The sequence below is a fragment of the Choristoneura fumiferana genome, chromosome 18 (assembly GCF_025370935.1).
Source record: "Choristoneura fumiferana chromosome 18, NRCan_CFum_1, whole genome shotgun sequence".
Taxonomy (NCBI): Eukaryota; Metazoa; Arthropoda; class Insecta; order Lepidoptera; family Tortricidae; genus Choristoneura; species Choristoneura fumiferana.
This window is the reverse complement of record NC_133489.1, coordinates 14771336-14786796: the sequence shown is the minus strand read 5'-3', so window position 1 is coordinate 14786796 and position 15461 is coordinate 14771336.

The window sequence follows — 15461 nt, the reverse complement described above, 5'->3', positions numbered from 1 at the left end:
AAGCAACCGATTGCTTTAGTAACAACTACAACAATTATAACCAACAAAGAGGTCGTACTGTGCATAGAGGCCAAAACTCATATAGAGGAAGATCATACCGAGGAAGAGCATACAGAGGTACATATAGAGGTCAAAGTCAAAGCCCACACAACTCGAAAGATAAATTATCATTTATAGCAATGGCCGCAATTGAAAATACAGATAATTTCATATTAGATTCAGGTGCAACAAACCATATGGTAGAGAAAGAATGTGAAAAATATATAACTAATATAACAGAACTATCAACACCAATAAAAATACAAATAGCAAATGGACAGGTCCTAATTGCTCGAAGAAAAGGCATCTTAACAGTTGATTACCAATGTTCACGACCATTACAAATTGAAATTGAAGTATTATTAGTAGATGGATTGCGACATAATTTATTATCCATTAACAAGCTAACAGAAAAAGGTTTTAACATCACTTTTACTAACAACAATGTTACAATACGGAAAGAAAACATATGTATTAAAGGTAATAAAAGTAATAACTTGTACACACTGAAACTTGACTTAAATATTGAAGAAGCTCATATTGCAAACAGCAACAGCGATATATGGCACAAAAGACTTGGTCATATAAACTACAATGATTTGAAACTTTTAAACTTACCTGTACCAGAGAAGATATGCGATACCTGTATTGAAGGAAAAAGCACAAGGAGAAGCTTCTATTATCAGAAAAGCAACAGTAAACAAATTGGAGATTTAATACATTCCGACATATGTGGACCGATAGAACCAACTAGCATATATGGCTTTAAATACTTTCAAGTACTTATTGATGACTATTCACATTACCTTGTGGTACGTTTACTGAAAACTAAAGATGAAGCTGAAAGCAATATAATAAACTACATAAAGTTTATAAGAACACAATTCGGACTAAAATCAAAAAGATTAAGACTAGATAATGGGGGCGAATTTAATTCAAACAACTTCAAAAATTACTGTACAAATAAGGGCATACAAATAGAATATACAACTCCCTACACGCCCCAGCAAAATGGAACTTCAGAGAGAATGAACCGTACAATATTAAATAAAGTGAGAACAAAACTAATTGAGACTAAATTACCGAAAGAATTATGGAGCGAAGCAGTAATGACATCTGCATATGAGATAAATAGAAGTCCGACTGCAGCATTAAATGGAAAAACACCATTAATGTTATGGCATGGTCATAATAACTTGTCAAAACTGAGAGTTTTCGGCAGCCAAGCATGGGCTGTCACATTACCTAAACCAAGAAAGTTAGAGCCAAGAGCTAAGAAGTTAATAATGGTTGGATACTCTGGCTCGGGATATAGACTATATGATCCAACAGCGAATAAAGTAATTATATCTACAGATGTAAAATTTAATGAAAACGAAATTGTATACAAAAATGAAAAGACAGAAGTAAAACAGACTAAGTTCTTACCGTATATAAATAATGATGATGAAGAAGAAGAAGTCGAAATAAATAATGGAAAAACATCAGTAAATGAGAATGAAAATGAAAATATTGGAATCGAGACAAATAATGAAAATATAAACAGACGTAATGAGGAAGAAAATAATGGAAGTGAAATTAATACTACAACAGAAGAAGACATATTTCATTTATGTTCAAATGATATGATTGATAATACAAGATCAGGAAGAAAAATAAATAAACCAAAACATTTGAATGACTATGAAGTTTACATGGCATACTGTTTAATAAGTTCAGAAGATCCTGTAGTTTATGAAGAAGCGATTAAAGACAAGGAATGGGAAGAAGCAATACAAAAAGAAATTAATTCACTAGAAAAATTACAAACCTGGAAAGCAGTAGAAGCTAAAGGCAAAAAGGCAATTGATACGAAATGGGTGTTTAGGACTAAAGAAAACGGACTAAAGAAGGCTAGATTAGTAGCAAAAGGTTTTCAGCAAAAGGAGAGCTATTTCGGAAACAATTATTCACCGGTAGCAAGGATGAATACAATTAGAAATATTAGAATGCTGTTAGCACATGCAGTAAGAAACAATTATGGTATATGTCAATTAGATATACCTAAAGCTTTTTTGAATGGAGTGTTGGAAAATGAAGTATATATAAAAGTACCGAAAGGAGTAAAGGTTGAGAAGAATAAAATATTGAAGTTAAAAAGAAGCTTATACGGATTGAAAGTCCAAAATGCTGGAATGAAAGGCTTAATGATTTCTTATTAAACAACGTGGGACTAAAAAAGGTCTCAACATGATTTTTGCTTATATTATAACAGCAAAGTATGGTTTTTAGTATTTGTCGATGACATACTGCTGACAGGAGAAGAGGAAGAAATAAAGAAAGTAAAGATGATGTTATTTCAAGAATTTAATGCAAAACACTTGGGAATGATTAACAAATTTCTTGGAATGGAAATTACTAGAGATGAAAATGGAATGAAAATAAATCAAAGCAAACAAATAGAAAAAATGTTAGAGAAATTTAATATGACTGAATGCAACGGAGTTAAGACACCTATGGAAAAGGATATACAAATAACAGAAACTACTGAAGTAATAGATGTTCCGTACAGAGAAATAATTGGGAGCTTAATGTTTTTAGCAACAGTGTCAAGGCCGGATATCAGTTATGCAGTATCCTACTTAAGTCAATTTTTAGATAAACCGAATATTGAATGCTGGAAACAAGCGAAAAGGATTCTGAGATATATGAAACAAACCAAAGATTATGGACTGAACTACAAGAAAGATAGTGACAGTTACACTATCGAAGCCTACTCAGATGCCGATTGGGCAAGTCAGAAAATAGACAGGAAAAGTATGAGTGGATGTGTGATAATGTATTGTGGAAATGTCATTGGATGGTTTTCACGGAAACAGAATAGCGTCGCGCTTTCTACAGCCGAAGCAGAATATATAGCACTGGCAACTACGTGCAGTGAGGTAATAAACATCAAAGGACTAGCGAGAGACTTTGGTGAGTGTTTGATACCTATAGTTTATGTAGACAACATGGGAGCTATTGCCATGTCAAATAGCTATGAAAATAGCAAACGTGCAAAGCATATTGATATTAAATATCACTTTGTCAAAGATTTAATTAGAAATAAAACCATTGCTTTATACCATGTCGACTCATATAATAATGCAGCTGATATGTTTACTAAGATATTGTCTGCAGAAAAATTTACTCATAACAGGAATTTGTTGTCTGTACACTAGTTAATATATAATATTTCTTATTACTTTTATAAGAATATGCGTTCCAAATTAAGGAGGAGCTAGTATAATTAATGTGTTAATGATAGACACTATTTCTTTTACAGTTTTATTACTTTAGCGGATGCTATACATTTTATGTTATTTACTTTGCAGCCGTTATAGTGCGATTGTAAATGTTCAGATTTTAATCATTACATTTATAATCGAGGAGGAGTGTTAGATTATTTTATTGTGCTAATAGGTTTGTTTCGATTTATGTTTGTCTACGGTTTGTCTTTTTCTGTTCTATGTCAAGGAAACGTTATTTATAAAAGTCATGTCAAAGTTGTGCTGATCTTTTATTCGCAAGATTATTTCTAATATTAAAACAATATACTAACCATAGAGTTTATGTCAAAACAAAACTAAAAAATCAAAACTTTTTTTTTTCACATAGGTACCTGTCAAGTACGCACAGACTACTAAGAGATACTAACGTATCAAGAGTACAAAGAGTATAAGTACCTATGCAAGAGTATCTCTTAGTAGTTTGTGGTATCAAGTACGCAACAAGTACGTCAACGGTGCCAGTTATATTTAAAATTCGTTAATTTTTTAATTACGACTAAATATATATTCTAACGTAAATGTATGCGATCTACGGGATGAGCAAGCGAAGTTTTACTTCGCTTTCGTCATCCATGAGCGTAAGTAGCGTGGTAGAAGTTGAGGTATCTCAACGTAACTTCGATGATGATGAGTTTCTAAGCCATACTTCTGGGAGCTTCGAGAATCAGCTGAAGATCTATAGCGGACAAGTGAATCACGACAACGATGAGGGTGAGGGGTTCACGACTGTTGCGCGCAAGAGACCTCGAACACCCAACACCAAAATATCTATGATGGATGTCGTAGAAGGTATTGAGGTGTATTGAACGGCCCAAGCAGCGTTACCGAAGCAACTAGCGTTAGCAAAACTGTGAAGAGCAGAGGCCATTGGCGATATTCTTAAGATTAAATATAAAAGCTCTCTCAAAGTTTTGTTAGTCTTTGATTGCAAAGAGAATGCCAAAAAGCTGATTGATTCTTAAAATACTGAACCGGGTTATAGATGTGAATTTACCGAAGAAGAGAAGTGCTTTGGCATCCTCAAACAGATAGATGTTGATTTATTGTTGATGTCAAAGAAATCCCATCTATTTTGACGGCAGATGCTGATATTATATCGGCGATACGTTTACGGTGGTTGTCCGAAGATGGAAAATGGGAGGATTGCGAGACAATTCGTCTTTGTTTTAAAAGCTCTTCTCTGCCTTCATATGTTTACGGCTATGGATGCAGGTGCGAAGTTGAACCAGGTTAAACCCTATACATTCCCAGTATCGCAGTGTTCGGGCTGCTGGAAATTTGGACATTTAATTAAATTCTGTCCCACAAAGAAGATTATTTGCCCTAAATGTGGGCTGGGACATAGAAATTGCAGAAATTTGTCATTTAAATGTGTAAATTGCAAGGGGGCCCATATGGCCCTAGATAAATCTTGTCCTATATTCATTAAAGAGAAGGAAGTAAGACAAATAATGACAAGAATGAACTACACTTATAAGAAGGCTGTTTTATACACAGCGAAAAGAATAATGAGCCGAATTATGTTAAAAATGACCACTCTTACAGCAAATCCGAACGTTCCAGCTGCATAAGAATAGGAACAGGTTTATACTCTTACAGCGATGCATTAAAAAGCACTAATTAGTCTAACGTAACTGAGACTTCGATCCCCCTAGGACAGGTTAGTCCTTCCTTCATAAATGAAGCAGAAGATCAATTTAAGCAAATACCTAGCATCTCACTCCTCAATTTCAATTTGAATCTCAAGACAAAGCCAGCTAACAAAAAGACGTAAAAACAAGCGAAGAGAAGGCAGTCAAACGTGACGTCTTCGAATAATGCAAAGGATACTATAGATTTAGATTTTAATTCCAAAATAATAATTTTTACAGACCTAACCTTATTATTATTCCCCTCAATGGCGGCCTTTTAAGGCTTGGGCCAATGTCAGTTAAAATAAAGATAAATATTTAATTCTTCTTCACGTTGTACGGTGATTGTAGTTTTTGCAACTTGATAACAAAATTCCAGAAACCACGCGGAGACAACTTGCGCATTAAAAAATGTCAGACACGAGAGCAATATAGAATTTTGTGATCAATGTTCACTGTTAAGGTTAATCGCCGCATATCACACTATCAAAATTATGGGTCCATATCGGCTCGCATACTTATCGAAAGTCCGAATGTAATGTTTGTTAGAATGATCGTTTGTCATAACTCTTTTTTGTTTGAATACAATAATTGTTCAGAATTGTTATAAAATAAACCTAACCTAACCTATAATATTCTATAGGATGATCGTTTAAAAAATTCTGAAAATTCTAAGGTTTTCAAGGATTTCAAGGGAAAAAAGTTATGACAAACGATGATTCGGACAAAAATTGCAGTATGACTTGCGAAGAGTATGCGAACTTTGGCGCTCCCCAAAATTATACTTCAACGAGCCAAAGAAGCAGAAATCCAAAATTAGATATCGTCTAATCGTCTACATCCGCCATGTTTGAATGCTACAAATTGAATCCCAGACCTAACCTTTGTTGTTGTTGTTTCTTTAAAAAAATATGGCTCTGTCCATTGGAGGACAATTTTGCCAGTGTCTAGTAGGTTTTGCCGTTTAAGGTAAAAAAAATCTAGAAAACGAAATATGAGAGGTAATGGTGGATGAACGATGCGACCTAACCTTTTTTGTTGTTCATTCACAAGACAACTAAGGTCAAAAATAATCAAAATGAGTTTTCTTCATAAATTATTTGTCAGATATTCAAAGACAAATGAGGTTATTTACATAAGAACTTTTTACTGTAAACATAATGGTAAGGTGACCACATTAAACCGAAAAAAATAGGAATAATTGAAACATAAAAAGAATAGTAATGATCATTTTAACAACATGAGACTTAGGGGCTGTTTCACCATCCATTGATTAGTGTTAACTGGCGGTTAGGTGTGATGCTGTCTCTATTTGTTTTGTTCGAATAGACGGAGACGGCATCACATTTAACCGTCGGTTAACGCTAATCAATGGATGGTGAAACAGCCCTTAGCTAAGGGATTTAGTATAAGGGAGACATATTTAAAACATTGGTTTCGTATTGCGTCTTAGAAGTCACCTGTATATATACGCCCACGCCCTGTAACAGGAGCAAAAAATTAAACCACAGCTTACACTCTTCATCTTGAGCTACTTTAGTTCTACAACTTTTGAAAATAAATTGTATTATGTTTTTTTTTACAGTTTAGTTTAATTATTAGGACACGCAATGTATTGCGAAATCCGTCATTTTGTTGCGTGACAGGCGATGTCATTTAGGCTATTGGACACCGTACATTGAAAATACATTTAATTTGTTTGGAATAAACATAATGATAAAATTACTTAATTTTTGAAAGTTGCAGAACTAAAGTAGTTCCATTTGAGTAGCAGAACCTGTGTTTTCATTTTGTGCTCCAGTTACAGGGCCTACCCGGTATATAGATTTAATATTTTCATAATTGGCTGATTTTAGACATCATTTTATATGAGCAAGGTAAGTATCATTGCAAGTGTTACAAGGATCATCGCGACAATCATTTATTTGCAGAATTGGCGGTCTGACTAGCTAGACACAATTAATGTCTTTATAAGAATTGTTATTTTTTTATTACTTTGATAAGTAAGAGGCGAATGACATGAACTTTAAGGAATACTTCAAAGGCAAATGGATACATTATCATTAGTTGGTACGTAGGTGTACCCACTAGGTACCTATCACAATATTGACGTGACACGATTTATAAATTCAAATAAGAAACTAGTTGTTTTCCGCAATTTCGGCTGCGTTCTGATAAACTTTGGAATCGATTCAGTAGGTTAGGTAGGTAGATAGGTTGCTTACCTTGTAATTTTCTCTCTAAGAATCAATTATACACATAAATTGTTTAATATTGTAACATAGTTTAGTTTATACATAGTTTTAGTTTTGGATGTTAGTAAATCATGAATAAATATTTTCATACTTATAACTTATTTAATATTGTGTGGTATTTTTTTTGTTTCATACAAAAATACCATTCCGTCCAAAAATAAAAATAACCTTGCATTAACATTGACTGTATTTTTTTTATTTAATTTAATTGAAACTAATTAACAACGATGCAAATAATCGATCCTCAAAATATCCGCATCTGTATTTGTCACAGTGCAGACAAAATAGATATTTAGGTATTCAAAAAAAAAAATCATTTATTCAGTAAATAGGCCGCAATGGGCACTTTTACACGTCATTTTTTAAACTACCAGCGCTTTCGGAAAGACCATCATTGCCAAGAAGAATGCGCCGCAAGAAATTGCATCACAACAAATTAGTAATAACTGTTATCAGCTCTACTAGGCGTAAACAGACTGATATTGAATTCTGGTATGAACACGGACCTTACCAAGTTACACAATGAAAATGAATAGTCCAATTTTTTTGCATACAATGTTAATCAGATAGGTAGGTAGGGTAAACCCTCCAGTGAATGAACACTTAAGAAACTTTTCTACTTTGAAAAATCACTACTCTGTACTTATTAATAATTATAATGGGTTTATGTAATTTAATCAATCGTTATTTAATAAACAAGAATTTAATTTCTGCGATTTTTTATTACGTGTATAGTTTTTGAGTTATGGAAGAATTTATAAAAAAGTACCCAAAAACCTAGTAAATGAACGAAAAAGTTAATGAATGAACAGAGTAAAACCCAGTGAATGAACATTATTTAGATAGTTTTAATCCATATTTAAAAAAGCATTTTTAACATAAAACGAAGTCTTCTTCTTCAGTTATTATTATATTTTATATAAAGTCTTGAGGTAGGTACAGCACCTTCAGTATTCCAATTATGTTTCTGTATTACAAAAATACATTCTATTAAAGTAGGTACAAATTAAGCACCTTAATATCTTGATTAATTAAGCAAACATTATTAACCTTTTTGTGGTCCAATCACAGCCACATAACGTCACTACTTTTTTTACAAACTCGTAGCTCAAAATAGATAATTTTCCGAGTGAACTTTATAGACATTACATCAAGGTTAAATTTTGTTGACATATTGATTTTAGATAAGTACGAGATTTTTTCAGTGACGATATCCGAATCATCATCATCATCATGTACATATAATCCAGGCTCAAATCTTAAAATTATCTTGTTATAACAGCTCGTCTTAATTCGAGAACTTATCATGTATCTTTAGTAATGGGCTATGTCTAACTTAGTACCGATTTTTATAATAAAACTTAATAAATAACAAACATTAAACTCTATATTGATACTCGTATTCTAATCAGTCTGTAATCAGTCTCTAATGAGGGCTATCGTTTTTTGTCTCACTAGATGGCGCACTGTTGCGTGAGGTTTTTAAGTGTGGCTTTCAGAGTCTGTTATTACGGGCGTTAAAACAAAGTTTAGATTAAAATCATATTTAAAACACCTTAAAACCGTACCATAAAAATATCCAGCAACCACAGTGTTGCATAGTCCCGTTTTGTTCGGAAAAAAAGGGAGGACAAAAGTTTCCAAAAGACAAAACTGTCTCAAAACACAGACATTCATTGCCCCGTAACGCATAATTGCCATAATAAATTTCAGGTAATGCAAAATATTCACAAAAAAAATCTAATTATAAATAAACCCGCGTAGCTCACCCAAAAACTATGAGATTTGACATTTTGGAGACCTCACGCTACACTAGCGCCTCTAGCGGCGAATTCATTCGCGATAGCCCTCATTAGTTAAAAGTATTATCATTTGGGACAAAAAAATCTTAACAACCCACTTTTTAATTATAGATTGTGGCTAATAACAATAAGCAACTTACTACAAGCAAAATCTACATCATTTTTAATTTATATAAAAATAAAAATCGATCAAAATAAATCAATAAAACAAAAAAAAAATTATATAATAATTCATGACAAATAAAAGGTACACATTAACTGAACAATTGTTTTAACTGTTCCTATTTCCTTTCCTCGCAATCCCCATTTTCTCCTCGACGTGTCTATCCACCCTCGTTGTACCGGCTCGGGTGACTATATGAACGTCTTGGGTAAAATGGCTTGTTTTATGCTCTTGTTGTACAATCTAATATTATTAACAAGTCCAATTTAGGAAGTAAAACTATCGTGCATTTCGATCACGTCCATCGTTACCTACGTTGTTCTTATATAGGGTTAGTAGGTATCTAGTAAATGAACAAAGCCAAATTTCTATAGTCCATTTACTAGATTTTTCATTCCTATTAATGAACACTAGTGTCCCAATACTAGTTCAAAGAAACAGAATCGTTTTCTATGCAGAATCTGAAAACAAAACCTTAATACGATTACGTTAACATTTAATTTTAGGAAAAAAAAAAATATTGAGCCGACACCAGTAAATGAACAGACTGTTCATTTACTGGTTTTAGAACATTTGATAAGCCAGTAATGGAACACCTAAAAATATCAACTTAACCGCAAAATAAGCAACTAAAGAGTACATTTATAGAAGATTTAACTCTTAATCTAACCAATAGCTGAACTTTTTAGTGGTATACATGAAATAAGCAGTTCAAATGTTACTCCAAACATGCACTGTTCTTACCTGGGATCTAATTTTTCCATACAAAACTTCAAAAGCAGAAATACGTGAACTTCAAACGCCTGTTATGTTGAAATTGGTCGAAAATAAATTTACCGATTGTTGCCGTTGCATAGGAAATCGAGTTGCCGGTAAGAAAAAAAATACGACAGTTGGTGGAAATGGCTATATTGCTTATTTTAGGCAAAAAACGTGATTTTGTTCATTCACTGGGGGGGGGGGGGTCATTCACTGGAGGGTTTACCATTACAGATCTGACAATTATTTACCTAACTTTAGAAACCTAGGTTTCTGAACCGGATTGTTATTTGTTAGGCAAGACAGCCAGCAAATTATATATGGCGTTATCTGGGAAAAGGTACCTTGTTGTCGGTTCTAGTTTCCGAGATAATCGCATTTAAAGTAAAATGTCGAAAAAAAACATTTTTTCTTTTTTTACTCTATATTAATAAGCAGGGTCTAAATTTTAATTTGACAGACACAAGTTTTTAAATCGATTTTTTATGAGTTAAAACATCCCTTAAAGTTTAGTAAGAAAGGTACCTTATTGGCGGTGCCGCTCTTGAATGCTTTCTGTGCGCTCAGTATCGGTTTGGAAGACGTGTCGGACGTCGGTACTTTGTCGGCGCGTCATCATCATCATCATCATCCCAGCCTATACGTCCCACTGCTGGGCACAGGCCTCCTCTCAGAACGAGAGAGCTTGGGCAGTAGTTCCCACGCGGGCCCAGTGCGGTGCTTGTCGGCGCGTAAAAAACGTCAATCAGAATCATCATAAAATGCATTTAATTAGAGTAAGGTACATCATCAATAACTGGCCACCATTAGGCGGTAGCCAGTTAGGGCCTTATCACACTAGCGATTTGCGGGCAAGTTGAAAGCGAGGCGAGCGCGCAGCGAGTTCGCTTCGAGCGCGTAACGATTTCACTGCGAGCACGCAACGATATCGCCGCGAGCGCGCAACAATGTCGCTGCGAGTTCGCTGCATTAGCGCCGAAGACGCCCTATTATTATTATACGAAAGTCTACAATATGGCGTTTTTGGTGCTAAAGCAGCGAACTCGCTACGCGCTCGCAGCGGCGACATCGTTATAGTGTGATAAGTCCGTTATTGACGATTTACGCCATTTTGTCTTTTTTTTATTCGACTGGATGGCAAACGAGCAAGTGGGTCACCTGATGGTACGAGATTACCACCGCCCATAGACACTTGCAACACCAGGGGGATTGCAGATGCGTTGCCAACCTAGAGGCCCAAGATGGGATACCTCAAGTGCCAGTAATTTCACCGGCTGTCTTACTCTCCACGCCGAAACACAACAATGCAATCATGGTGGTAGCAATCCGGGCGGACCTTGCACAAGGTCCAACCACCTGCTGGTCTTTAGAGGTTGATTTATAATAATAATAATAATAATAACGATTAATAGTTACAACTACAAATCAAAAGCATTTTTTTAGATCTTATTCTTAACTATGTCACTAAACATTTTACGTCCGACAATAAGGTACCTTTTCAAATACGTTAATCATTTAGTGTTTGTTGAGATAAAATTATAGGTTTTTGGCAAGAGTTTTAATACTACAGTGTTATTAAATTAAGACTATTAAAATTAATCGTAAGTTATTAGTCGTTTTCAAATGATATCACTTCATATCACTAAATATTTTACCACCGACGATAAGGTACTATGGCCAGCAAAAGTCGATGGACAATTCCAAAACATAATCGTCTGACGCGAGAAACGGCGCCATCTATGTGTTTGAAGTGTATTAGCGGTATTTACTTATTTACTAACTTAGTTAGTTTATTAAGGTCTCACTAGATGGCGCTGGCGCTGACCTTAAAAAAATATTTTGTATTCATGTTAGAAATTTGATATTTCGCTGCCGTAGTAACTAAATTATGTCCCTGCCTGGGTGGGACACCGTGGGATGATACCGCGAAGCGCGTAACGACATTTTCTGTCTCTTTCGTACTTGTCGTAAGAGAAGGAGAATATTTTTATTCGCATTACTATCGTTTCTTGTCCTTCAAATATTCCAACGATAAATTCTTTGGTGTGTGTGAAGTTCCCAATCCGCACTGGGCCCGCTGGGAACTACGGCCCAAGCAATCTCATTCTGAGAGGAGGCCTGTGACCAGCAGTGGGACGTGTATCAATAGGCTGGGATGCTGATGATAATGAAATTCTTTATTTACGAAGACCCATGTTGCGAATTAGTGTGTCAACTTTAGTAATCTCCAAATCTAGCAGTAAATTTACAAATACACAAACTCAATAGTATCGCCTGGTGGGATTTGAACTTGTGACATACGAACGATGAACGAAGCTCACAACCACTTGACCATCTTACTTGTTATCTTAAGCGATGAAAATCGGATCTATATCGGGTCGTCTTAAAATTAATCGGTAAGTCATACGTGTTTAACGAAACTTAAAGAGGGTAGACTGAAGATCTTCAAACTACCAGGCTAAGTTTTTATTACAAAGATTTTGCTACTTGTTCAGCTACTTGCAACATCGTTTGATCGTCTCTTTCAAGTTGAATCTGCTTATTATCGTAATTATTCTTTAAAATGAGTTCTCATCGCAATATTGAAATGGTTAAAAGTTGAAGAAGGAAAAAATATGTCGGAAATTTCTAGAGAAATTGGAGTTAATGTGAGTTTTTTTTGTTTACGTTCATCCTACCAACTTCTTCATTAAAATGATATCTACGTTATATTATTTTATGTTTATTTATCTTGTTACAGATAAAAACAATTATATTATGGGTACGACGATATCAAGATGAAGGATCTTTGCTGCATCGTCAACGATCGGGTAGACCACGACTTATAGATGTGCCGCAGCGCCAGCTATGATGTTGCCCACTGTTAGAATTGTCTATCCAGAAGAACAAGTGCCGTGCATAACGTTCGTGCAAGATAACTGCCCAATACACCGGTCCGGTCGCGTATTGTGCAAGACTGGTTTGATCAACACAAAAATATATTAAAGTCGTTCCTTGGCCTGCCATATCACCGGATTTAAATCCCATTGAAAAATTTATGGGGTGTTATAACCATGTCCAACGTTGGGATAACCAAAATAAGCGAACTCCGTTACGTTAGAAGCCCACTGTGTAAAAATAAGGGACAGTATTCGCGGCTCTAATATGTGTGAAAATCTAGTTTCATCGATGCAATTCTTTTTGCAAGCAGTTATCGACAATCATGCAACATCGACACCAGTTATTAAAATAAAATTGATAGTTACGTGTAGACTGGGTTATATACTCAAACAATTATGTTATAATAAAATATACTTATAAGGTGCGGATATTTTCAGGTTTATGTAATTAATAACCTAAGAATCAATTATACACATAAATTAGTATTGTGTGGTAATTTTTTTTGTTTCATACAAAATTAACAATCTGTCCAAGAATAATTATCCTCGCATTAACATTAACTGTATTTTTTTTATTTAATTTAATTGAAACCAATTAACGACGATGCAAATAATCGATCCTCAAACTATCCGTATCTGATTTTCTAGCACACTGTATTATATAAACCAAAATATTCATGTTTATTTATGATCCTGTAGGTATCACTTTGTCATGAAAAGTAATTATTTTATTATTATGAACTAAACATTTAATTATAACTTGATAGTTTTGTTTACTATGTGAGATAAGTGTGAAAGTTCAATTTATGACTGTAACGCATTCGAGTCTTATGATAATCAGGTCTCAGGTATAATACTTTCAAATATTATTTTTTTATTGTGGTTCAGCTTCAATCCTCTTTCCAGAATCGGAAATGAATACTTAAGCTAATACCTCAATAAAATGTTAAAATACAATCTTTGGTCAGGTGCTAATTAAATAACTGAAAACCTCACATGACACCCAGAAAATATTTTTTCTTTTTTTTTAAGTTAGTTGTTTGCGTTTATTTTCGAATACCTTCATTATTTCGTATGTTTTACGTAACCAGTAATTCTACTTCATTTCTAACTTTACAGTCGTAATTTTTAATGCCAGATTTAGAAGAAAGCCAAACTGACGCAAAACGGCCAGTATTAAATTATCTAAGGGGTATGAAACATCCCTAAAACATTTAATTGGCGTATGCATTCTTAATATTTAGACTGGGCACAGTAAAAAAAGGATTTAAAAACTCAAACACAACCTGATTTAAAAAATAGTGTAATCGATTCTACTCTGGATTCTGAGCAAACTACTTTCTGGTTTACAGTTATTTAATTAATATATAGTATAACATTAATAACTGCGTCAATATTTAATGAATAGAAAAATTGTTTTACGAATAAATTTTTTATGTTTTAAACTTCAAAACTTGTATTATTTCTGTTGCAACGTTATCCTTTTTTCAGAGTATTTTTTTTGATTTCCATATCAGTTATCTACAAAATTAAATAGAAACTTATAAATAAAAAATAAACAAAAAACAATTCTGATATGTAGGATACGAACTCATGATCATTAACGAGTTTATCTAAGCAGCCGATCAACTCAGCTATCAGCACATTACTGTTACGGGGATAAAATATCGATCATATCATAATAACTGTTTAACAGCGCCATCTAGTTCATTTCTTGTGAACACCTAACAAAATCGCCAACTCTCATGTTCAAGCGATTATAGAACGTAAGGTGTCCATCCACTTATGCAGGCCATTGTACCTTTTCGAAAATATATAGTGATTGTACCAACTTTTTACTAAACTTTACCTTGAATTCTGAGACTGAAAAAACTAGTTTTTTAAGATTTGATGAGTTAATTTTGTCTCATTTGGCTATGTTTTAGCCTACTAAATATAAACGTTTGTTGATTTTGACTGTTTAATTACATTTGTAAACCACAAAGTTATTTTTGTTAAAGTATTTTTTATATATAATAACAACGTGGAAAATTTATTTTAAGAATATAAACTTATAGAAAATACAATCATATACCTAAGAGCTAAATACTACTAAATAATAAATCTACTAGCTAACTTAAATAATATTTTTATGTTATAAAAAAAGACCGCCTCGAATCGTTCCTGGCGCAAAGGTGCCCAACACGCTTGCCGCGTTCCCGCGTTGAACGGCGATAGATAGCCTTTGCATCAAGAACGACTCGGAGCGAGTCTAATCCCCGGTCTCGCAGCCGGCGTCCTACCTCTTTAAAAAACAACTTAGCCTCCGAGCAACGTTAATTCAAAACGGAGTAGTTCTTATTTTGTGTCCAGTTACGCATAATATTTTTTCCTTCGATAAAATCCAATGGAAATATACTATAAATAGAAAATTAAGTAAAAAATCCATCAACCTTTTTTTTTTACTTTATGCACTTTGGCAAGGTAAACTATAGGAAAACAGTTGTCCAATTACAAAATTGTTCTTGAAACCTGAAAGCCTGTACAATGTATTCCTCAAATAGCATGTTATCTATGTAACTTCCAACAACAACATACTTTTATTGGGTGTAGAAGTTTGAATTAAATTTTCTCATAATGACCTTT